Genomic DNA, 23,772 nt, shown 5'->3' on the forward strand with positions numbered 1-23,772 from the left:
AGATCATCCCTGATTCAGTCCTAGAGAAAATGCTTGTATCATCATCCCAGGTTTGTTTAGTGCCGTACTGAGTGCATAAATGTGGGGCTTTGCAGAAGTACAGGGAGAGATCTATAGGCCCGTGTTTTCTGTTTATTTTGTTTTGTTTTAATGGATGCTGTGAATACTGAACTGGGTTTTATTTTACTTTATTTTAGAGCTTTTATTTATTAATTTGAGAGAGAGGGCTAGAGGGAGAGCATGAGTGGTGGGGAGGAGAAGAGACAGGAGAAGCAGACTCTTGGCTGAGCAGGAATTCCCACATGGGGGTTGATTGCAGGATCCTGAGGTCAAGGCCTGAGCCAAAAGCAGACACTTAACTGACAGAGCCACTTGGGTGCCCCTGGGCTGGGTTTTAGGGAGGAGATGGTTCACGTGGTGTGCTGAGAGAGAAGAGACAGACTCTCCGTAGAATAGTCCAGGAGGGAATGAGATGGCTGACATGGAGCTAAGTAGGTAACTTGCCACTGGTCCCCTGGTCTGAACTGCCCTCGAGGGTCACACTGAACACAGGGACATTGCCAACAGAATAGTGGAGAGTGAGGGGAATCAAGTAGGTACCTCCTTGGGAATGTGATTAAAAATTTTTTTAAGACTCTTTCCATATTTTATTTACATTTTAACTCTATTATTTCCAATCTCATATGTATACATGTTTTCTTTTTGTTTTTAAAGATTTATTTATTCCTTTGGTGGGAGATGGGCAGAAGGAGAGAAAGTCTTAAGCAGACTCCCTGGAGAGTGCGGAGCCCATCGTGGGGCTCCATTCCACGTTCCTAAGATCAGGACCTGAGCCAAAACCAAAAGATAGAAGCTTTAACTGTGCCACCCAGGTGCCTCTACGTATTTCACTTGTTGGGTTCACCTAAACTTAAATGAATGGCTTACTAAACTCTGCAGAGAAATAATTACCATGTCTGTTATATGTGGCACAGGAATGGCTATTGGTAGTAATTCATCAGCCTCCCTCAACTTTTTAAAACTGTAAATACAGTAAAAGCAATCCTGAATATAATTTTGATACTGCTAGTAGCACCCACATCATTTAAAAAAATTAACAGTTTATGACTTTAAACAGTTTAAACTGCTGCTCTTTTGCTAAGCAAGATGGATTAGACGTGCCATTTCTGTTTTTTCTTCCTGCGATTTTTAGTTTTGAGAAACGCACAAGCTTTCACGGCATCTGACATTCTCACTGTGCTTTCATCTTGTAAACCTGAATCCTATTATTAATATTCTGGGTTTATGCTTACATGACAGTGCCTTAGCAAGAGAAGAATAAATTGCACTGCATTTTTCTTCCTGTTAACCTGAAAACCTAATGGGTTTGCATGTATTAACTATATTCTTACAAACGTCTGAGTCATGTCTACCAGCTGGAATTCTCTTATTTAACGTGCAGATATTTTGCATTGAGCTATTTAATCAAGATGGCAAGAGGAGTAGAAGGTTGTTGATTTAAGATAAGTCTGAGATCCAGTCAAATTAATTCCTGTGTCTTGGTCCTTCTGGGGGCTGCAGAAGCTTCATATTTTCTTTGGACATCATTAGATACCGTAGCTCATGACGTCCAACTTTAATGCTCTCTGAATTTTGCCATTTTGCTCACAGTAGTGTGCTGCATGCATCTGCCATCCCACTGGATTTATTCCATTCATATTGATTTTTATTACAAATCTAACTGATAGAGGAACTTCTAAGTATTTAGGTTCACATTGAGCTTTCAGGCTGTATATTTTGTTTTTGTCACTTGTCTCAGAAGACTGTCAGCTTCTTTGCTGCTTCAAGGTAGCCTTACTCTGTGGTCTGTATAACTCTCAGAAATTATGATTAATCTCTACACTTGAATTGCTACTTCCATACTTTTATGGTAGAGTGCTTCCCAGGCATTCAGATTTTATGCTGGCGCAGTAAAATTAAAAAAAAAAAAATAGAAGGGTGCCTGGGTGGCTTGGTCAGTTAAGTGTCTGACTCTTGATTTTAGCTCAGGTCATGATCTTGAGGTCATGGCATTGAGCTCCACATCTGGCTCCATGCTCAGCACTGAATCTGTTTGAGTTTCTCTCCCTCTGCCCACCCCTCTACTCTCTGTCTCTCAAATAAATAAATAACTCTTTAAAAAAAATTAGAGGATGAGGAAACCAATAGTGTGGCCAAGTTTTATTTTTTCCAATAAGAACACATTAACTATGCTGACCCCATCATTTTATAGAGAGAGCATCTTTTACTAGCTAAATGTAGGAAGGATACAGTCTGAGAATAAACATAAAGTTGTAAGTTGAACAGATTTTAGTATTTAAAAAACTCACTACATTACTTCTGTTTTCTTAGATGAATGATAGTCTTGTCAGGATGGACACTGATCCTGCCCACAGACCAGCAGGAGATCATGCATGGTGGATCTGGCTTTCTTGCCCTTTGGGGCTAAAAGTTTATAATTTTCGAGTGAATGACCCAGAAGGAGCCTGTCGTAGGACACATTCTTATCTTGATATTGTTATTGAAAGAGCAGCTATTGCTCTGTATACTCTGAAAGGGCTCAGTGGTAACCGAGCCACATACCAGCTGTTTGTGGGAAGTTGAGTGCATTAGGTAAATATTTAAAAAAAGAAAAAGTAAGTTTGATTGTGCAGAGCAGGATTCTTCAGTTGTGAAGAATCTAGGCCTTGGTTGCAAAATAGGCCAACAGAACACTTGTGAAGAATGTATCTCATAATGCTGTGCCAGTTTCGAATAACCCATTCCCCACACTCCAAATCTCAGGTCTTCCAAGTTATGCTATATTTCTCTCTCCTTTTCAGGCAAATACTAGTGTCTACCACTTAAATTTTCTTTTAGTAAAAATGATCTGGCCTTTTGCTTCACTGCCTCCCAAGTCATTTGCATATCTAACTCACTGAAGGACATTTATTGTGTATTCATTTGTCTTACTATGGGGAGATACCAGGAAGAGTTTGCCTGGTTAACAGTGAAATGAGTATCTTTTCAAGTTACTTTATTTCCACAGGTATCTCAAGTAGAGCATCATGTTTGTGAATGGCTCCCAAAGTAGAGACTTCCTTTGACTTTCCTTGACTTTGGTGTGAGAATGTGATGAGATTAGATCTGTAAGTTACATAATCATCATCATTATTGTTTTATAAGATAGATGATTAAATCATTTATTTTCAAAAGGAGCTTTAGAGCTCACCCAGCAGAAACTTCTGTTTAACAGAGGAGAAATCTGAAGCTCCAAAAGGTTAAGGGTCACAGGGAAACTTCAAGGAAGCCATAATGTATATGGCCTGGGTAGAGAAGGTTTTTTTTTTTTTTGCTTAATTAAATATTCCATTTAAGAAAGAATTATCCTTTAATATTGGTCTTTTCCCTAATGAGTTAGATTGAAAGAGATAATACAACAGTCTTTGTCTCCTTACCTCCCCTGACCCCCACACCCCTGTGAGGAGCTTTTCAGTCTGCATGCACCCCCATCCAGAGATGGGCAAGCTGTAGCCTTTGTGGAGGATGGTAGGGACGCTGTGGCATAGTGCCCTGTCTTTACAGGCTGTGAAGACAAAGCTCAGTGGCTTTGTGAAGATAACAGGAGTGTGATGTCATGAAGGTAGAATTCCTGCTGCCCCCTGGGAAGTGGGGTGGATTTAATGGATTCTGTAGTCTCCCCCCACTTTACTGGGGTGCTCACCATGGTCTGGAATTGGAGACTAGCTGAGGGTCGTACACCTAGGAAGTGTCAGGGGCCATACAAGACCTGTGAACTGACTTCTCCAAGGAGAGCTTTGTTTTTCACGTTCCAAAGCTAATTCTTAGCAGGAAAATCAATGATAATGTTGAGATTTTATTTGCAGTGGTGGTTACCACTGTGGATAGAGGTAGAAAAAGAAGAGGAGTTAAGACTGATACTAAAGGAAATGATTTGAAATTTGAAGGTTCAGCTTCTCTGGGAGGTTTTATTATTTTGATCAGAAAAAGGAACAAATTGTCAATAAAATGATTATTATGATTGCAGTTTGGCATCCTGGAATCCTCCACAGGGCTAGCAGATTGAATCTCATAGATAAACAGATGAAGGAGTTAGAATCTTTGCTATGGCCTTGCTGTGGTCATAATTGCGGAAACTCCCTCTCACGTCTGGGTAAAAACAAACAAACAAACAAACAAACAAATTTTATGTTTCCTGAGTTCTGATGAACACTTGCATTTTTACTTCATAAAAATCACAGTTCCTGCTTTGAATTAGCATGTTTATTTTCTCATTTGTGAAAATGTATTTAGTGTAGAAACTTCACAGTTTACTGAGTAGGAAATAAATTACAGTGTTGAACAAACAGAAGTGTTCTTTTAGCTGGTACCACATGATGTGGCAATCTGCCATTCCCACTTAGAAATAGAAGTGTATAAGGCCAACTTGACCTTTGAGTAGTCTTTGAACCTACCTTTGATTTTATATTTGTAAGGTTTTTTTGTTGTTGTTGTTGATTATTCTTTGTTGTTTGAAGATGTATAAAATGTTTTTGGCAAACTAAATTTTGAAAGGATCATTTATATGTTTTTTTATAGCTTAAGGCAAATTTGTATGAAATGAAAAATTGTTTCTATAAATGTGCATGATGTGTAATTAATTTATAGGTGATTAAAAAATTCATAGGTGATTATAGACTTGCAGGTAGAAAATATTTTAAATTGGGTTCTAACAGATCTAAATTCTACAATAAAATATATCTCCTCTTTAGATAGGGGCACCTGGGTGGCTTAGTTGGTTAGGCATCTGACTTGATTTTGGCTGAGGTCGTGATCTCAGGTTTGTGAGATGAGCCCTTTGTCAGGCTCCATGCTGGGTATAGAACCTGCTGAAGATTCTCTCTCTCCCTCTGTTGCTTCCCTACCCTCTAGAAAAAAAAATATATGTCTTCAGATAAAAGATAGACTCTGATTTAAATATATAGTCCATAATCAAGTGGCTGTCTTTACTTATTTATTTATTCATAAAGATTTTATTTATTTATTTGAAAGACAGCATGTGCAAATAAGAACACGAGTAGTGGGGAGAGGGAGAAGCAGGCTTCCCGCTGAGCAGGGAGCCTGACTCCATGTGGAGCTCTATCCCAGGACCTTGGGATTGTGACCTGAGCTGAAGGCAGACACTTAACCCTCTGAGTGCCCTGAAGTGGTCATCTTTAAAATAACTCACTTACATATATTCATCCATTTTTCCATCTGTTGTTTGTTCATCCATGTGTCCATCCATCCATGCATCCATGCATCTGATCAAGTATTTCTTGGGGAATCCACTGTTCAGACTCTGGGCTAAGTGATAGCGATACAACAACGAGTGGGAAAGACAACCAGGGGGGCGTATTACATTGAGGGAGTACAAATGCACTGTAAGTTGTCAACTCCCAGTTTTTCCCCTAAATTGATGAGCATTTAAATAGAGTGTTTCCATGGCAGTTAAAGGCCTCATCCCCTCTATCCTGTCTATGTAGTATTCAAACTCTGGCTGTCAGAAGCTAATTAGAGTAAGGTTTTGAAGATGCTTACTAGAAAGCAAATACATTATTTAAGATGTAAATGATTGTCAACCAAAAAAACATTTATTAACTAGTATATAGAAGGTTCTGTGTCAGGTGTAACCCTGCTACAGGGTGAATTTAACTTCAATAACTTAAAACCAGACTCAGTGAGACACAGGATAGGAAAATTTTTATGATTATGGTGTGTGGATACACAGCAGAATTTATACTTATTTTGCAGTGAAAATCAAATAGATATATCCTGTATAATATAGTTGAGTGACATGATAAAACTTCTAATCAAACAGAAGAGGATTAAGAGATTTTTAACTCTGTAAGATCTTGATTAGTATAAAAACTATGTGAGCATGTTTCATTCTGTTTTTTTTTTAAAGATTATTTATTTAATTTTTAAAAAAGATTTTATATATTTATTCATGAGAGACACAGGCTCCATGCAGGGAGCCTGACATGGGACTCGATCCCAGGTCTCCTGGATCAGGCCCTGGGCTGAAGGCAGCGCTAAACCGCTGAGCCACCCAGGCTGCCCTTATTTATTTATTCATGAGAGACACATGAGAGAGGCAGAGACCTAAGCAGAGGCTCCCCACAGGGAGCCTGATGTGGGACTCGATCCCTGGACACTGGGATCATGACCTGAGCCAAAGGCACTCAACCACTGAGCCACCCAGGTGCCCCTTGTTCTGTTTTTTTTTTTTTTTTTTTAATATATTTAAGAATGACAGCTTGAAGTGGCACAGTGATGTTGGTAAGATAATTGTGCTCTGGTCACAGCTTTGTTGTGCTTGGATACATTTTTTTCTTTCAGCTTCTTAGGGTTGCACACAGCAGGTGCTTACTGTGGAAACTGAGAACCACATGCCTGGAACCCTAGGGGAAACTGGAATTTTGCATGCCATGGTTTTCCAGGAGGAAGCCTGTCCTGGTGACAGGCAGGCACGGTTGGTCAGGGGGAGCCACTCTGATTTCACTTCACTGTCGTATTTGCTGTGGGACTTAACATGTAGCCATTTAAGCTTAATTCCTGCGCTGGTACATGAGGAGAATACTTTTGTACCTACCCTTATGAAACGTAGGGAGAGGCCGTAAAAATTAATGGTGTAATATTGGAGACACCATGCACTAAGTGTTTCCTATGGTGGTTTAAACACAATCTGGTGTTCACTTAGAGTACTTTGTAAAAGCATTTTAAGGGCATAATTAGCTGCATTGGGTGTAAATCTTGCAATTTATGGCCATGTAGTTGTTTTGTTTTTGTTTTTTAAGAAGCCTTGAATAGAAAAGAAATCCTGATTTTAAACTGTTGAATATCAACATTATAAATAGAAGGAAGACATTTATGCTTCTAAGACCTGACGGATGAAAGAGGGACCTTTTTCTCATCAATTAGTGTTTTCTCTTGGGGACCCTGAAGCAGTACGTTCTCTAAACCCAACTTAACAAGTCACTTAGAGCTCCAGATGATAGAGCTTATTCAGTGGAACCGATTGATTGGGCCTCAGAGTTAATGCATTTCTCCCGAACATTCCTTGATAAGTTCTCTAAATTGATGAGTTCTCTGAGATCCATAAAAGGATCCCTTTCTCCAGCCTGAATTTTGTGCAAATGAGGAAATAGGGCATTATTGGAGTCATTACACATCACATAGAGAACAAAAACATCACCTCTATTGTGACTAGAACTACGCAGCAGCTTTGTGGGAGAGAGAAAAGGCTCTGCCCACTTAGTTATAGGCAGGGGGGTAGGGCAAGGGGGAGGACCCAGCTGATCTCCGTAGGGAGGTCCAGGTAGGGTTGGTTAGCCAGCTGTCTAAGGGTAGCTCAGATTTCAAAAGAGGAAAAAAAAAAAAAAAAGAGGAGTTAGTTGACAGAGTATAGAGGAAGGCCAGTCTTGTTTAGGGAAAATCCCTCTTTATAGGAACCGGGAACAGGGAAGAGGCATTTCCTGTTAATAAGATACACTCTTCAAAAAATTCTCCCACATACCCTTAAAAATTCGATGGCACTAGATGCTTGCCTGAGACCAACTATGTTTGGGAATCAGTGGAGGAAGTTCTGTTTCCTTTTATTGCAGGTTTGCTCATTTTAACCATCTGGGACCAAATCCCTTTTTGCTTGCTGCTCCTTTGTACTGAAGATAGTCACACAGTTTCCCACTTTCTAGAAGGAGCTAGGTGATGGAGTGAGCAAGGATTCTGATGCATGTGCAGGCTTTAATTTTTTTTTTCCTCCTTTCTAATTTACTTGGCTGGGTTGTTGCCCAGTGCAGCATCTCAGCTTGGGCCACTCATTGTTTAAAACGAAGATATAATTGTGTTTATATGTATAAATAACTGTTGCACTTTGCAAAAATTGTGAGCTGAGTCCAGGGCTTAAATGATTAATCCTGGGGTTGTGCTGAAACTATTTTGCAATAATTTTTAAGAACAAATGTCACTTAGCCACCTTGTCATGGAGAACAAATATCACAGATTTTTATCAGCAGGCATTGTTTCTGATTACCTTATTCGCCCTGACATGCTGTAACTGTACTCCCAATCTTGCTGTTTTCCAGAAGATCCAGAGCTTGCCTGTGTCAGTCAGTGGCTTGGGTCTAGTGGAAGAAAGGCTGTACCAGTAGTAATGTGTGCTGTGCTACCTTTTCCTTAGCTGAGCTCCAGTGGGTTGCCTCCTGTGAGGCTTTCCCTTCTAGAGGCTGTTTGCCCCATGAGCAAGTGAAAAGAAAGCTACAACTGGATTTTGAGTCTCTCAGGAAGGCAAGATGGTGGAGGGGTATATACTGTTCAGTGAACAAACGTTTGTTAAGTATTTGTATGTAAAGCCCAAGCCTGTGAGATACACAACCCATAAGACAATGGTATTTGTGTTTAATGACTGGAGTGTGGTTGGAAAAAGTGGGATTAAGGTAGAAACATGTGATGAGATAACAATTGGAGGGTTAGTTGTAAGATGATTCAAACCACACTTAGGGAGCAACTACTGTGTGTTTGCTGTTGTGTGTGGTGCTGATACATGACAATAAATGAAAAATAATCCAGATCTAGAAGAAGTTTGCATTCCCAATAGGGTGGCAGACCTATTAAAAATGGCTATTAGGGATCCCTGGGTGGCGCAGCGGTTTGGCGCCTGCCTTTGGCCCAGGGCGCGATCCTGGAGACCCGGGATCGAATCCCACGTCGGGCTCCCGGTGCATGGAGCCTGCTTCTCCCTCTGCCTGTGTCTCTGCCTCTCTCTCTCTCTCTGTGGCTATCATAAACAAATAAAAATTTAAAAAAAAGGCTATTAGGGGGTGCCTGGGTGGGTCATTTGGTTGGGTGGCTGACTCTGGATTTTGGCTCAGGTCATGATCTCAGGGTGGTGAGATGGAGCCCCACGTCATGTTCCACACTCAGTGGGGAGTCTGCTTGAGATTCTCTCTCCCTCTGCCCCTCCCACCATGTGCTCGAGCTTTCTTTCTCTTCCTCTCTCAAATAAATAAATAAATTCTTTAAAAAATTGGCTATAATATGAAAAAAGCTTTAGGGAATAAAATATAAAAAGGGAGTATGTATCACAGAATAGTGGATTTCTGCTAAGCTTGGAGAAAGCTGTGGAAAGAATGGATTTTGGAGCTGGGACTTGACAACTGGGTAGGAATTTTGCAGGAAAAAGTGATACAGAAAAAGAAAGGTGGATGCAAGTCCTGTCATAAAGGACAAGTGGGATAGGGCTTGATGAGTGATTCTGAAAGGCCAATATGATACTGAGAAATGGAATGTGACTAACTGAATTAGTCATGGGACGATTAGTAGGACAATGAGGGAGTCAGAAAGTGAGATACCATGGTGGGGAGAGGCTGATGAATTTGGGTTAACAAATGATACTCTTTTTTTTTCTTTTTAAAAGATTCCATTTATTTATTCATGAGAAACACAGAGAGGAAAGAGAGAGGGGCCAAGACACAGGCAGAGGGAGAAGCAGGCTCCACGCAGGGAGCTGGATGCGGGACTTGATCCCGGGTCCCCAGGATGACACTCTGGGCCAAAGGCAGCGCTAAACCGCTGAGCCACCCCGGCTGCCCAATGAATGATACTATTTTAAGAAGTGTCACTTTACTTCCATCCATACTGTTTTAAATCCCAGAACACTCTCAAATTAGGTAAAAAACAGCATGAGTTGGGGTTGCCGTACCTTGAAACGTTGTAAAGATGCTCTCAGCTGTAGGTAAGGTGAAGAGAGAAAAATATTTGAAGTTCTCCTAAGCCTTGTACAATTAGAATCTGAGTGAAAGCAGGGCTAATCTTTCTCCACACAACAGGAAAGTGCATTAAATGGAGGATTGTCAGATTTTAGTTTGTGTTTATTGTTAATTGGAGGTGATTTGTTTTCTCAGGAAAATAATTTTCAGCTTTGGGATTTTCATCCCCTCTTTTTAGTTTGATGATCTGAAAGTATTGATCTTCGCAAGGTAACATGTATTTCTGCCTTGGGTTTCCTAGGCAACACCCTAGCAGAACCTCTCCTTTCTGGTGGTGTTTTTGAAGAGACTCTCTTGATATCAGTGCTCCTTGGAATTGCTACAGCTTGTCATTTTCAGTTGCTGTTTCTGGAGTGTCTCCTCATCCTACCTTTCCTCTGGCCATGTTATTTGTTAACATGGATATCCATGCCTTGTCAGTGCACCTGATGGCTCTAGAAGTTCTGTATTTTAAAAATGAAAGTGGTAGAAATAGAAAGGATGAGTGAAATAAGTCAATCGGAGAAGGACAAATATTATATGGTCTCATTCATTTGGGGAATATAAATAATAGTGAAAGGGAATAGAGGGAAAGGGAGAAGAAATGGGTAGGAAATATCAGAAAGGGAGACAGAGCATGAGAGACTCCTAACTCTGGGAAATGAACTAGGGGTGGTGGAAGGGGAGGAGGGGGTGGGGTGGGGGTGACTGGCTGGCGGGCACTTAGGGGGGCACTTGACGGGATGAGCACTGGCTGTTATTCTGTATGTTGGCAAATTGAACACCAATAAAAAATAAATTTATTATTAAAAAAAAAGAAAGGGTAGTGATTGGGAATAGCGACTGGGAATAGCATAAATGAAGGTGCATCAAGTTACGCTGATATTTACATTTCCATATGTCTAAATTTTATTAGAGACTATTTTGAATTCGGTGTGAAAACCATATTTGCATAAACAACACAGAATTTTGTTTTTGGTTATTAGGGTTTGCGTTGCTGGCATTACTGCTCTGGTGAGTCAGAAGGCTCTAGAGAACTAGACTTTGTGCTGCTAAATTCTGGTCAAGTTTGAACTTCCTTTACAGGAATAATTATCCTTGGTTATTTGAGTCTAATGCCAAAAACATCTTGGTTGCATCTCATTGAATAAATATTGAATCCTGTAGGGACAAAGATTTGAGATAATGGCTTTGCCTTTCTCTTCCCAGCCTTCTTTTTTTGGGGTGGAGTTGGGGAGGATGGTATAAAATTGGCTGCCCAAATACTATAATTGGGGAGGGGGCAGAAAATCTTCAGTAAGCACGTACATAGTATTATGTTTGTCAAAAAGAAAGTGACATTTTGAGCGGGGTGGAGGGGGGTGGCTTGGGAGCACTGTGCGTTGTGAGATGACACAGGGATGCCTGGAGGAAGAGGGAATTTTGGAGGAAAGTTGTCAGGGTCGACTGAAATCATGCTGAATCTGAGATTGGTTGATATTTGTATACAATTAAACTGAAAGAGAAATTCTAGGGATTTTCACATTGGGAAGTTTGATTTCTAATAGAAATCTGATTCAGTTCCTGGTTTAGTGAGGGCTGTATATAAATATAGACAAGTGAGTGTGAAAGAATATATGGGAAAGTTCTAGGCCAGGTTCTGAGGATGTAAATAGGACAGTTATGACCTTCTCCCACTTGGAGGACTTTGTCCTTGCAGTCCCCTGTCTGGAATATTCTCCTACTGCAGAGCCATGTAGCTTGCTCCTTCAGCACCTTCGCCTCTCTATTCCAATGTCATGTAATCAGTGAAGCTAACTTTAGCTTTCCTTAGCCTGCTGTGGTTTTCTCCATTGTATTTCACAGTGACTTAGTGTATGTAATTATTTGTGTGTGTGTGTGTGTGTGTGTGTGTGTGTATGCCATATGTATAGACATATAACTACAGTAATTTTGCAGTCATCTCTTGCAGCTGGAGTTTAGGGGATCTAGAAATTAAGTCGCTGGAGATAAATTTTGAATGTCAGGTTAATATTGATAAGCTCTTCTTTGGTCAGGTGTATGATGTGGCAGTTCACTAAAGGATCACTGTTCTACATTTTCACAGTTATACATTTTTTTTCATGTACTTCCTAAATATTTATTGAGCACCGACTATGCAGGTGGCAGGCTGTCTTAGGGAGTAGGAACACACCAATGGCAAAGTATGCAAAAATAGCTTCCCTGATAAAACTATACATGTAATCGTTTTCATTGATCAGAAAGTTGATCAATGGGGGAGCTCGTTTTAAACACCAGATGTGATACAACTGGGATGATGGCCTTGATAGGAAAAAGAAGTAAGTGTGAGGAACAGTGTGGAGAAAGAACATTCAGAGCTTACCAATGGCTTTGATAGCTTTTCTGGAGATCAGTTGAAACGAGGGGAGTCTGATTCCTTGAAGATTTGAGTGTCGGGGCACCTGGGTGGCTCAGTGGTTGAGCGTCTGTCTTTGGCTCAGGTTGTGATCCTGGGGTCCTTGGATGAGTCTTGCATCTGGCTCCCTGCGGGGAGCCGGATTCTCCCTGTGCCTATGTTTCTGCCTCTCTGTCTGTGTCTCTCATGAATAAATGGATAAAATCTTAAAAAAAAAAAAATTTGAGCCTCAGTAACTGGAAAAATGGTGGGCATCTTAAGGAATGTCAGAAAAGAGGACTATTTTGGTGGGCAGTTGTGGTGCATACTTTGTTGTGTGTTGAATTTGACATCTGGGGGATTGTTGTGGTGGAAAATCGTGGTGTATACTTTGATAGGTCTGGAATTGACAGCTGCCTTTCCTCCAAGTGGGGATGCCCAGGAAGGGGCTGGAAATGCAGATTTGAAACTCAGGAGAGAGGTCACCAACCAGAATTTATTGCAGTAGCTGATATTATTTACTTTATGTATCTATTTGAATCTGGCTCTAGGTAAATGAGTTAATATAAGAACACACCGTATCTTTTCTTTTTGCAATGTCATGGGAAAACAGTTGCAATTTTAATTTGGTATCCTATCACTACTGCTTATTGGTATCACAGGAGTATGTAATGTTCCTGAGTAAGCCTAATGATACTTTACCAAGGGGAAATTATATTCTTAATCCTGGTAATGGCTATTTATGCCCTTAGTTTACATATTATGATTGTAGCTGCCGTAGTAGCATATGTTGTCTTCATCCACATCAATAATTAATCCATTCTTGAAACTTACTAAGCTACTCACCTCAATAATAAACTAGTGATAAAATCCAGTGCTTTTATTAAGAAATACTAATGTAAGCATAAGAGATTTAAGACTAGATTTATACTCCTAAAATTGCTTCAGCTGATGATACATTTTCTGCTCACTGATAACTGGTTTACATTTTTCATGTCTTTATATTGCAAGGTATTAAAAATGATGGTATAGAAAATGCCTCTTGGAATATTTTTGTGAAAAGCTCTATGTCAGAGCAAAAAGCTCAATCCACTTTTGTCCGTTTTTAGACCTAACTTTATTTTCAGGAAATATTGCATTTTGTCTACCAGAAGACCAAATTTGCATTGTAATAAAATTTCTCTTTTATTTATTGAGTTATTATGCTATGCATGCATCGAAGAGATTTGATGTGAGAAACCAACAGAGTGCTTTCATTTAGCATCCTGCAGTTCTTTTAGATGAGTGCCTTAGTTTCAGGCAAGTAATAGGAGACATAACTAAGAAATGATCAGATGCTTTTCCTTCCACATTACAGAAGGTCCCAAAGGGCAGTTCCAGGGTTGGTAATTGAATTGCTAAGCCATGTTTCTAAGGGACAGTTACTTTGTTTTCTGCTAAGTCATTTTAGGAGTCTGGCTTTTCACCTTTGTTGATTCATGGTTGCAAGATGGCCATATCACCTCCAAGTGTCACATCCTCACAAATTAATGATTTAAAGTTGTATTTTCTTGCATCAGAAAATAGTTTTACTGAGATAAAATTTCCATACCATAAAATTTACCCATCTAAAGTGTACAGGTCAATGGCTTGAGCATACTTACTGTGTCGCATAGCCATTAACCATGGTCTAGTTTCACAACACTTCAATCACCCCAAAAAGAAAAAACTATTCCCCATCCCCTACCCTCAGCCCCTGTCCCTAGGCCACCACTGATTGGCTTTCTGTCTATAGACTTTCTGATTCTAGACATTTCATGTAAATGGAACCACTCAAAGTTTTCAAGGTTCATTTATTCATGTTGTGACCTGAATCAGTACTTTATAACTTTTATTGCTGGAGAGTGTTCCATTGTATGGATATACCACATGCTGCCAGTTGATGGATCCTTCACTTGTATCCACTTTTTGGCTGTTGTGAGTAAAGTAGCTATGGACATTTGCATACAGGTTATGTGGAGACTTATGTTTTCATTTCTTTTGGGCATATACCTAGGTGTGAGGCTACTGGGTCATATGGTAGCTCTGGGTTTAACATTTTAGGATTGCTAACTTGTTTTCCAAAGGGGCTGCAACATTTTACTAGTCCCACTGGCACTGTATGAGGGTGTCAGTTTTTCCACATCCTGGACAACACTTATTATTGTCTGCCTTTTTATATAGACATTCCAGTGGGTTTGAAGTGGCATCTCATTGTGGTTTGATTTGCACTTCCCTGATGATTAGTGATGTTGAGCATCTTTTCATGTGGTTGCTGGCCCACAAATACAAATATGAATATGTATCATGTTTCATTCTGTTGAAGGTGTTGCTTGACGTCCAAAACTTTTTTATTTGGATGAAATCTAATTCAATTTTTTCTCTTACCTTTGTGCTTTTGGTCCCATTTCTATTTTTTTACAGCAAAAATATTTTTATAGGTAAATAACATATGCACAGAAAGGTACCCAAACTACAAATAGACAATTCATTGGATTTTCAGAAAGTAAACATACTTCTGAAAAACTGGCACTGAGATTAATAAACAGAAATAACCAGTATCCCAGAGGCTCCCTTCATGGTTCCTCCAAGGTTAATCATATTTTTGACTTCTGGCATCATAGAGAAGTTTTGCCTGTTTGGGGACTTTATATAAATTGAGTCATATAGGGATCCCTGGGTGGCGCAGCGGTTTGGCGCCTGCCTTTGGCCCAGGGCGCGATCCTGGAGACCCGGGATCGAATCCCACGTCGGGCTCCCGGTGCATGGAGCCTTGCTTCTCCCTCTGCCTGTGTCTCTGCCTCTCTCTCTCTCTCTCTCTCTCTCTCTCTCTGTGACTATCATAAATAAAAAAAAATTAGAATCTCACAGGATTGAGAGCACATATCTCTATTTAAAAAAAAAATAAATTGAGTCATATAGTGGTTGTTGTTTTGTGTCTTAGATTTTTTAAATTCTGCATTGTTTGTAGAGTTTTATGCCATGTTGTGTACTTTTTGTTTGCTTTATCTTCATGCATAGTATTTCATTATATTAATTCTCCACAGTTTATTTTTCTAGTTATAGACATTTAGATTACATTCAGATCTGGTCTGTTAGAATGGAGCTTCTGTGAATATTCTAGCCTTTTGCTATGCATAGTTAGAGGGGTAGCATGAGTAGTAGGAAGGGCATAGTTTGGCTATAGTGGATGATGCCAAGTAACTAACCAAAATATTTGCCCTATTGAATATCATTACCAGTCTTATGAATCTCTTTTTAATAACCAGGAGATGTTTTTCCAGAAGTCATCCTCACCCCTACCATTCAGCCGAATTCACCTCGTGTATCATTGTCCAGAATTTCTGGACATGCAGGTTCCATTCCCTTGAAATGACAAGGCTGTAAGTTTCATTAGGTACACCCTGTGGGGCTGAGGAGGGATGTAGCCTTCCCATAAGCCCTTGGCCTCCTGATAACATAAATACAATTGAGGTTCTGTCCTCATGGAGGCAAGGGGAGGGGAATGGATGGCAAGTGGAAGTCAGATGTGTCTGCCAAGAGTAGGAACATCTAGTCAAACCAATTCGATGCATCAGTAAAGTGGCTTTTTGCTCCAGAAGATAGCTCTTCTGGAATTACTTTAAAAATTTAACAGGCCTTTTGGTTCAGGGTAGCTCAGTATAGCAAGTCTCAATAAGTATTTTCCATAGTGGTTGTGCTTTTCTCATTTTAATTTGTATTTTTCTAACATTACATTTTCATTAGGCCTGCTATAATAAATTGAAGTCGACCTTTGCACAGGGTAGTGAGTCCTCTTATCTTCATCTCAGAGCCTTACTGAAAATGTGCTGGAAAGTGCTCACTGTAAACCCACAGAAACAGGATTGCCATTAAGTTTTCATTACTGTTTAAGGCTTAACTGCAAATTAATTAAAAATATCATATACGGTATTATATAAAGGCAAAAATAATAAAGTACCTGTACACCTGTCCAATAATTATAGATAGCAAAATTATCTTCTGAGATATTTTACTGTGGAGCACGGAAGGTCTTTGCTTTTCTAAGGGGCCCATCTCTATGACTGCATATACGCACAAAATAGTTTTACTCACATATTTCAGTTGTCTAAGACAAATACGCTACCTATAATAAAGACTTCTAGAAAAAATAATTTTGTTTCTATTTGAAATTATATAGGTTTTGGGATCCCTGGGTGGCGCAGCAGTTTGGCGCCTGCCTTTGGCCCGGGGCGTGTTCCTGGAGACCCGGGATCGAATCCCACGTCGGGCTCCCGGTGCATGGAGCCTGCTTCTCCCTCTGCCTATATCTCTGCCTCTCTCTCTCTCTCTCTGTAGCTATCACAAATAAATTAAAAAAAAAAAAGAAATTATATAGGTTTTTTTGAGAATGGTTTTGGATGGCCAAGATGATAAAGGCACTGAGTAGTCCAGTAAAAGTAGGAGTTTGACAACTGTGATTGTGCACATCAGTGGAATAAGTGTAAAACAGAGACTCGGGTCAGTACTGGAGAGACAGGCCCCACTCGTAGGCAAATTCAGGCATAGGCAAGGTTTCTTGTTTTTTTTTTTTTTTTTTGTTTTGTTTTGTTTTTTAAAGATTTTATTTATTTATTTATTTATTTATTTATTTATTTATTTATTTATTTATGAGAGACACAGAGAGGCAGAGACACAGGCAGAGGGAGAGGCAGGCTCCCTGTAGGGAGCCTGATGAGGGACTCCATCCAGGGACTCCAGGATCATGCCCTAGGCTGAAGGGAGGCTCTCAACCACTGAGCCACCCAGGTGTCCCAGTTTTTCCTTTTCTGATTGGTGTTCCCCTGTCTGCCATATCTGCCTTCTGACCACTTAAAGCACTATGGTCATTGGTGATTATTCAGTTTGGATTATGTACAAAGTGTAATCATCTTGTTTTAGAAATGTTTTTCCCCTAAGTCACTGTGAGCTGTACAAAATTGAAGTGCACTGCCATACAAACGTAGGTTAAATTTCCTATCTGAATTGTTGTGCTTTTTTTGGTTCACACCCATTCATGCCTTTCCTGTTCCTAGTTGACCTTTTTTAAAAATTTTTTTATTTTTAATTTTTTACCCGAGGTGCTTTGGTACAAGTTCCATCTCAGTCAAACAGAGTGATACTTTACCTTGTCACAGCATTGAAAAGAAACTTGGACTCCATAGTTTAGGTCAGTAGTAGGCTAAAACCCACTTTTTGAAATGCCCTTTAAGATAATTTGATCCACATTTGGTTCCCTGTAGTGTTGTTCCTGTGTTAACGGGAGAGTCTTAACACATTTCAGGGAAACGTGGTCCCCTTTCATTAGCACTAGAAGTGATGTGGTTTACAGTGAGTTTCTTGAAGAATGGTTCTTTGTGCTGCTCTCTTGAGCAACAAGTGAGTTGGATTAGTTTGTTATAATATTAAAGTGAATTAAACACTTACATAAATAAGGAAGTACTTTGTGGGAAAAGCCTAGGTGCAGATTTTTGCAGAGCATTTTGTCTTAAGGATGACAGCAGTCCTCAGTTTTCATTTAGCTGTAGAGCCACATTCCTGTATCGGGTGGAGTGTTTTGCTGGAAATCTGTGACATGCGTTTCTATGTATACATTTATTTCTTCAGCCTGTTGAAGTTCACTTTTCTCAAAGTATTTTGAAGACACAGATGTTTTTATTGGAAAGTTTTATGTCCCTTGCATCATCTCACGTCCATGGAGTTAATGCAGGATTCGTTTTACTGCAATGCTCAGGGAATTGTGGAGATGGCATTAAGGCTTGTGAAGACCATCCATGTGTCAGGCATATGCTATGTCTTATTTAATCATTAAAATATCCCTTAGAGGAAGATGTTATGTGTATTTTTCAACTGAATGATCTGGTCAAGAGGCGTTAAATAAGTTGCCCCAGGTATGTCGGTAATGGCTAAGACTCAGACCAAGTAGCATTCTTTACCTTCTACGATATATGCCTTCTCATATTTCTAATAGAATGGTTCTGATTTTTGCTCTAGATAATTGCAATTCAAAAGTAAAAGTGAAAGCCTCTGAATATGCTGTGTTAATAGACAAGTACCTTTTGAGGATTAGGGTGGATTTTCTTTAATGTTTTCAGATAAATGCACTTTATTGTGAATTGGAATATTTTAATTGGATTTAAAATATATTTCCTGAAAATTAGGTTAATAGGCAATGTAGTAGGTATATAAAGTTGGAATATGAAATTGACAGGTATTTTACAGAGAAATGAAATAGTGTGAGTTTTAAGCCTAATTAAAATCATTTTATGTTCATTCTTATTACTAAAAAGAGCTTAATACTATAATTGTTACCACCAACATACGTGAACCATTAATATATAATAAACAAAGTTGGCACACTTTGAAGATTATAGAAAGACCTTCTTGTAGTGCACTATGTTTTAAAGAGTGTGGGCTGTATGCTGGGGGCAGTTAGAAAACTTAGATGAGCTTTCCTAAGGAGGATGACATCACGTTGGCACCTTATAACTGCAAGGTGGGGAATGAATTTGAAATGCCAACTTTGGAGGCATGGAGATTAATTAAGAGACCTGGGCCATAATTCTAGCAATAGATTATGGATATCTTAAACTAAAGTAGCTTGGGAATAAGTCAAGTGGATGGATTTTAAGGAAGTAGAAAATGGCAGGACATAGCTCTTGGTTATTCGTAAGGGAAGAAGATGATGAAAGAGATTTCTGGCGTGGGTCCATTAACAGAGCTAGAAGCAAAGAGAGGGTGACATAGCTCTAAGGAATGGTGGAGGGACTTCAATGATGAAATGCTAATTTTATAATATTTCAGTAGGCCGTTTAGTAAAGGAATCTAGACTTGGGACAGATTTTGGTGAAAGACGTTGATTGTGGAATCATGGGCATCTAGATGGCCAGTGAAGACCTGGGAGTGTATAGAATTACCCAACAACAATATGCTCAATGGGGAGAGAAGAGACAAGAGGATATTTTTTCTAGCTCTCTCTCCCTGTTCATCACATGCTTTCTCTCATTGATTAGCCTGCTTCCTGGAAGCATTTGAATTTGTAACCCTGATAGAAGTGATCCAGCTTTCTATAATGGAAAATAAATAGATGAGTTCAGCAGCATAATGAGAAAATAGCCAAAAGGAAGGTAGATGAGCATCCCTTTGTTTTCCAAGACTTTTTTTTTATTTAAGATTTTATTTATTTGAGAGAGAGCATTAGTGGGGGAGTGGGGTGTCAGGGAAGGGAGAAGCCAGCTCCTCGCTGAGCAAAGATCCCGATGGGCTCGATCCAGGATCCTGGGATCATGACCTGAACCAAAGGCAAATGCTCAGTTGATTGAGTCACCCAGGCACCCCTTCTAAGACTTTTAATACAATTTTAATACAATACCTTTCTCTTGGCCCCTCCTCTTTCTCCCCAGTCTCATTGGCTCTGGCCAGCACTTGATATTTTCCAGGAGCTTTCCAGGTAATATCTCTTGTTCTTGTAATGGCCTTAAGAGGTAGATAGTATGATCTCTCTTTTATAGCAGAGACTCCGAGAGCTCAGATAAGTTCCCCAGGAGCTCAGAGTGAGTAAGAGTGTTCATTCACACTGGGTGTGCACCTTGGCACTGTGTGCACTGTTGGCATCAGGCACAGCCCGGCAAACCATTTCTTGGTTTGTACACTCTTCCCTCTTTCTCCTTGGTTTCCCTTGTCTCAAGAGAGCACGTCGTGTGTCATTCTTCCACACACTGTGTGAGGACTTATGCTGTGACAGCTACCCTGACCAGTCTTGTTCTACCCTCCCTCTTTGGAGCACAGAGCTGCCCTAGAGGTCGTGGAGCCCAGCCACCCTGGCCACATCCTGGCTCTGTCACTGGTTAGCTGTGTGCCCTTGGGCAAGCTACTTTACCTTCTGTGCCTCCATTCCCTTCTCATTAAGATGGGGTGTTGGTGACAGTCATAGCATCTGTCATGATAAAGATGATGGCAAGGACTGGAGTGAGGTCATGTTTGTAACGAACAGCGCCTGGTGCAGAATGTCCCGGTAGTACATATTAAATAAATACGGATACCCAAAGCCTCCTCCATAATTTATATTGCAGCTGCCCCTTTTCACTCATCTTTTTCTTCTGTTGAATTAGAAGTTTTATATTTTTATTTATTCATACCCTAATGTATTATAAAAAGATTTGAGGTCTTTTGTGCTTCCAGTGTTGAAAGCAGTGAACGCTAAAACCCAGGTATTACTGGTGCTCAGTAAACGTTTTGTTGAATGCTGCCGTGACTTCAGAACTCTTTTGTCAAATGTGTTTTTTATTCGGGGCTCTGGGGAAAGAACACAGACATTATTTTCTGATTCACCATACAGAGCGAACAGATGCAAGTATTAAATGACTTCTGTTCTGTAACACCAAGACCCTTTGACAGCTCCTTGCCTTCTTTCTTATATAGAATAACAAATGAAATATAGAGGTTTAGTTACAGCAATTTAATTGCAGCCATAACCCACAATTCGGATTTTTTTCCCTTGTAAAATAAAAGGGAAATTAAAAAAAAAAAAAGATGGGATATTTCTTGGAAAACAAAGAGACCAATGTCAAAGAATCAATTTTAATTGCTTTTCATCTTTTGTTAAATAGAAATTATTTCAAAATGATGTGTTTGTTTTCTTTGATTTGTATGACTGCCCCAACAAGCCTTTTCCAACCTTTCCTAGAGATTTTCCTGAAGGAAGCTTCCATTTTTAAGAGCCCTCACAGCATCAAGATACCCTCTTCCAAAGAGGACAGCAGTATCAAAGCAAACAAAAGGAAATTAGCATTCAAAGAGGAGGTCATTCTGGTTTTTTTTTTTTTTTTTAAATCTTTTTAGAAACTACAGAGAATTCCAGTGCCTTTTGAATTGAGAATTCTGAACATGAAGAACACTATAAATAGCTTTTGATATTAATATATTAATAGATGAAGTTGCCCTGAAATGTTTTAACAGACCCTCCTATTTTTCTTCTACCTATGTAAGAGGATACATAATTAAGTTTAGGCAAACATAACAAGTAAGTGACAGTCAGAGATGGAATTTGAAATAATTTATTTTCCATTTCATGCTTTACAGCGCTTTGTCACTATTATATCTGTCTGCACCTTGGATGTCCTCTGAATAATAGCTGCATAATATATTGAGAGTGACATCTTAAAGTGCAGCAGCACCTGAAAATAATACACATTAAATCTCAGTTTATCTGCAGATGAATGGCCGCTTCAAATAAGGAGGAGTGGATCTGGAGAGAGGGGCTGCTTTCTTGCTCTTCAGTTAATTACTGCTCCAGTTTTGTTACTTAAAACATTTCACTTCCAATTTCCCTGTCGTTTTTAAAATTTGAGTACTTAACATCAGTCTTTGGTTCAACCCTCTCAGTATAAGTGTAGCTGGAACATTGTCTTTTCTTTAACTTTTTCTCATTTCATGGCTCTTCCTGAGTGCTCTGGAAATGGATGTTCATAGTGCAGTAGAGCACTGGTGAGGTGACATTCTTGGCTTCTGAAACTCAGCATCTAGTGGGAAATGGGCTACAACTCTTCACGTTTAAATTTCTTTGGGACCAAGGAAAGCAGTTAAGCAAAATCAGGACCCAGAAACCAGGATCCTTTCTTGAAAAATCTACAATAGGTAGTGGCCCAGCTCAGAAGACAGACTTGATGACTATGGTTTGGCAGAAAAATGGTTTTCAGGTACAATTGCATCTGAGTTCATAGATGCACTGATTTGTCAAATCAGTATACTGATTTGTCAAAACTTACAGCAGCTTGTGATTCTCTCAGGTTTACTTTTGCCCATGGCAAGAATGGATTAAAAGAATATTAAAGGCGCAATATGACTTTGATTTAAATTCGAGCACACTGTGTCTCCTTATTTAAAATAAAGGAATCATTGAGCGCTCACTTCAGCTACCTTTTGATTTTGATTTGTTTTCTGATACTCCCTGCTCACCTTCTTGGATGAGTGGCCTTGCCTGACTGGTTTTATCCTAATGTCTTTATATTCTCTTTCTGCTTCTTTTCTCTATTTCCACTGCCTTCTCAATAATCTTTAAAGAGAAAGAAATCCCAAATCTCTTCCTTCCCTCATTTTATTTTGTTTCTTTGTAGCTTTGTTGGGAGCAGAGCTTTGACACTGTGGACCACACTTTCTTCTAGAAAGCTTTTTCTCTTTTGTCCAAACAGGACTTTGAAATTTCTTGGGTTTCCTCTTGCATATTTGATGTTCCTCCTTTTCTCATCTCACCATTTCTGAAAGCTCAGTCTTCATACTTTTGTCACTCTGTTTTGTGACTGGATCCATGGGTGAATGGACTCTGTAGGTCTAGCTCTCTAGATATCTAAGGCTATCTGCACTCAGTACCAGCAGCCCCTCTTTTTAAGGCAGTTCTTCATTCTGCATCACTTACTCAAGGGAAACCAGTTGGACCACTGTGATGTAACTTTCAACTCTTCTCTACAACTGAACTCCTCTTTCTTTTGGTAGGTGGTCCAAGATGGAAACCCAGTTCTTCCTTTCCCTTTGTATCTGCTGGTTCAAGTTGTATCTGTTTCCATCTCCATCATCTGCGTCTTCAGCCTATCAAATGCCTGTCGAGGCCCAGGAGGATAGGTAGAGCTTGGCTAAGTCTCAGGATAGGATAGGGTATGGCATTCCAATTGAATGGAACATAAAGTAGGGAGGCTGTTGTGAACGGTCAGGAGTCATACTTGAGTATTTTGGAGATAGGATGGGGAGGGATGGGGTAAGAGAAATATAATTTTGTGTGGGCAGGAAATAAAGCAAATTAGACTTTTTGGAACAGAGGAAATGTGGTGGAAGCTGCATGAAATAGACCTCAGTTGAGCTTTATAATGCAAACAATTAGGAGCCAGGAAAGGCGTTGGTGAGTTGGAGATAAAGGGGTGAGTGGGGGGGTTCAAGGTCTCAAGCCCAGGAGGTTGGGGCTCCGTGGTGAGATAGTAAGAGGGCACCTCTGAAGGGAGCTGATGTCGGCTCTTAGAGATACTTAGCTTGAGCTGACGGGAAGCCATCTAAGGAATTGTCCATCAAACATCTGAGGGTAGGAGATTTCACAGAACTTGGGTGAGCGAGTGCATAGGGCTGGAGAATGAACTTTGTGAGTCATAAGTGCCTTTTCTGCTTTTTCCATTCCTTGTGATTCATTCTTTTGTACTTTAATGCTGTCGTGTTATTTATGTTAATAATAAACCTCATTTATCTTGAAGATAGCTTTCTGTTAGGCTGCCATGAAATCTTCAAACTTATTTTTCTCGGTGACAAATAAGTGATTATAAGGCTATGGCTTGTCACAGTTTCATAACTTTGGACAAATTTATCTGTTGCTGTGAGTTAAGTACATTAAGATTAACGTTTCACGGGTACTAATGGCGTAGTGGCATAATCAATTGCAGGAAATTTGAATTTGTGAGCCCTATAGCAAAAGCTTAAAGATTTTTCTCTGAAACTATAAAAGGATGCTTTACAGTTATCATATGGTTAGGTTTTTTTTTTTAATAGGAAGGAATGATAGTCATGATGCTGATAAGAGTAATAATGGCTCTTTGTTTT

The 23,772-nt window shown here is 39.6% G+C and overlaps 1 protein-coding gene and 1 pseudogene across 2 annotated transcripts in view; one reads left to right on the forward strand and one right to left on the reverse strand.

Moving 5' to 3' along the window:
* Positions 1-23,772, forward strand: part of CA8 (carbonic anhydrase 8) — an 88,267-nt gene that overhangs the window by 14,314 nt on the left and 50,181 nt on the right. The window lies entirely within an intron of this gene.
* On the reverse strand, positions 1,525-13,825 carry LOC129505211 (ubiquitin-conjugating enzyme E2 variant 2-like; annotated as a pseudogene).

This window comes from Nyctereutes procyonoides, unplaced genomic scaffold (assembly GCF_905146905.1).
Source record: "Nyctereutes procyonoides isolate TBG_1078 unplaced genomic scaffold, NYPRO_anot_genome, whole genome shotgun sequence".
In the NCBI taxonomy this organism is placed as follows: Eukaryota; Metazoa; Chordata; class Mammalia; order Carnivora; family Canidae; genus Nyctereutes; species Nyctereutes procyonoides.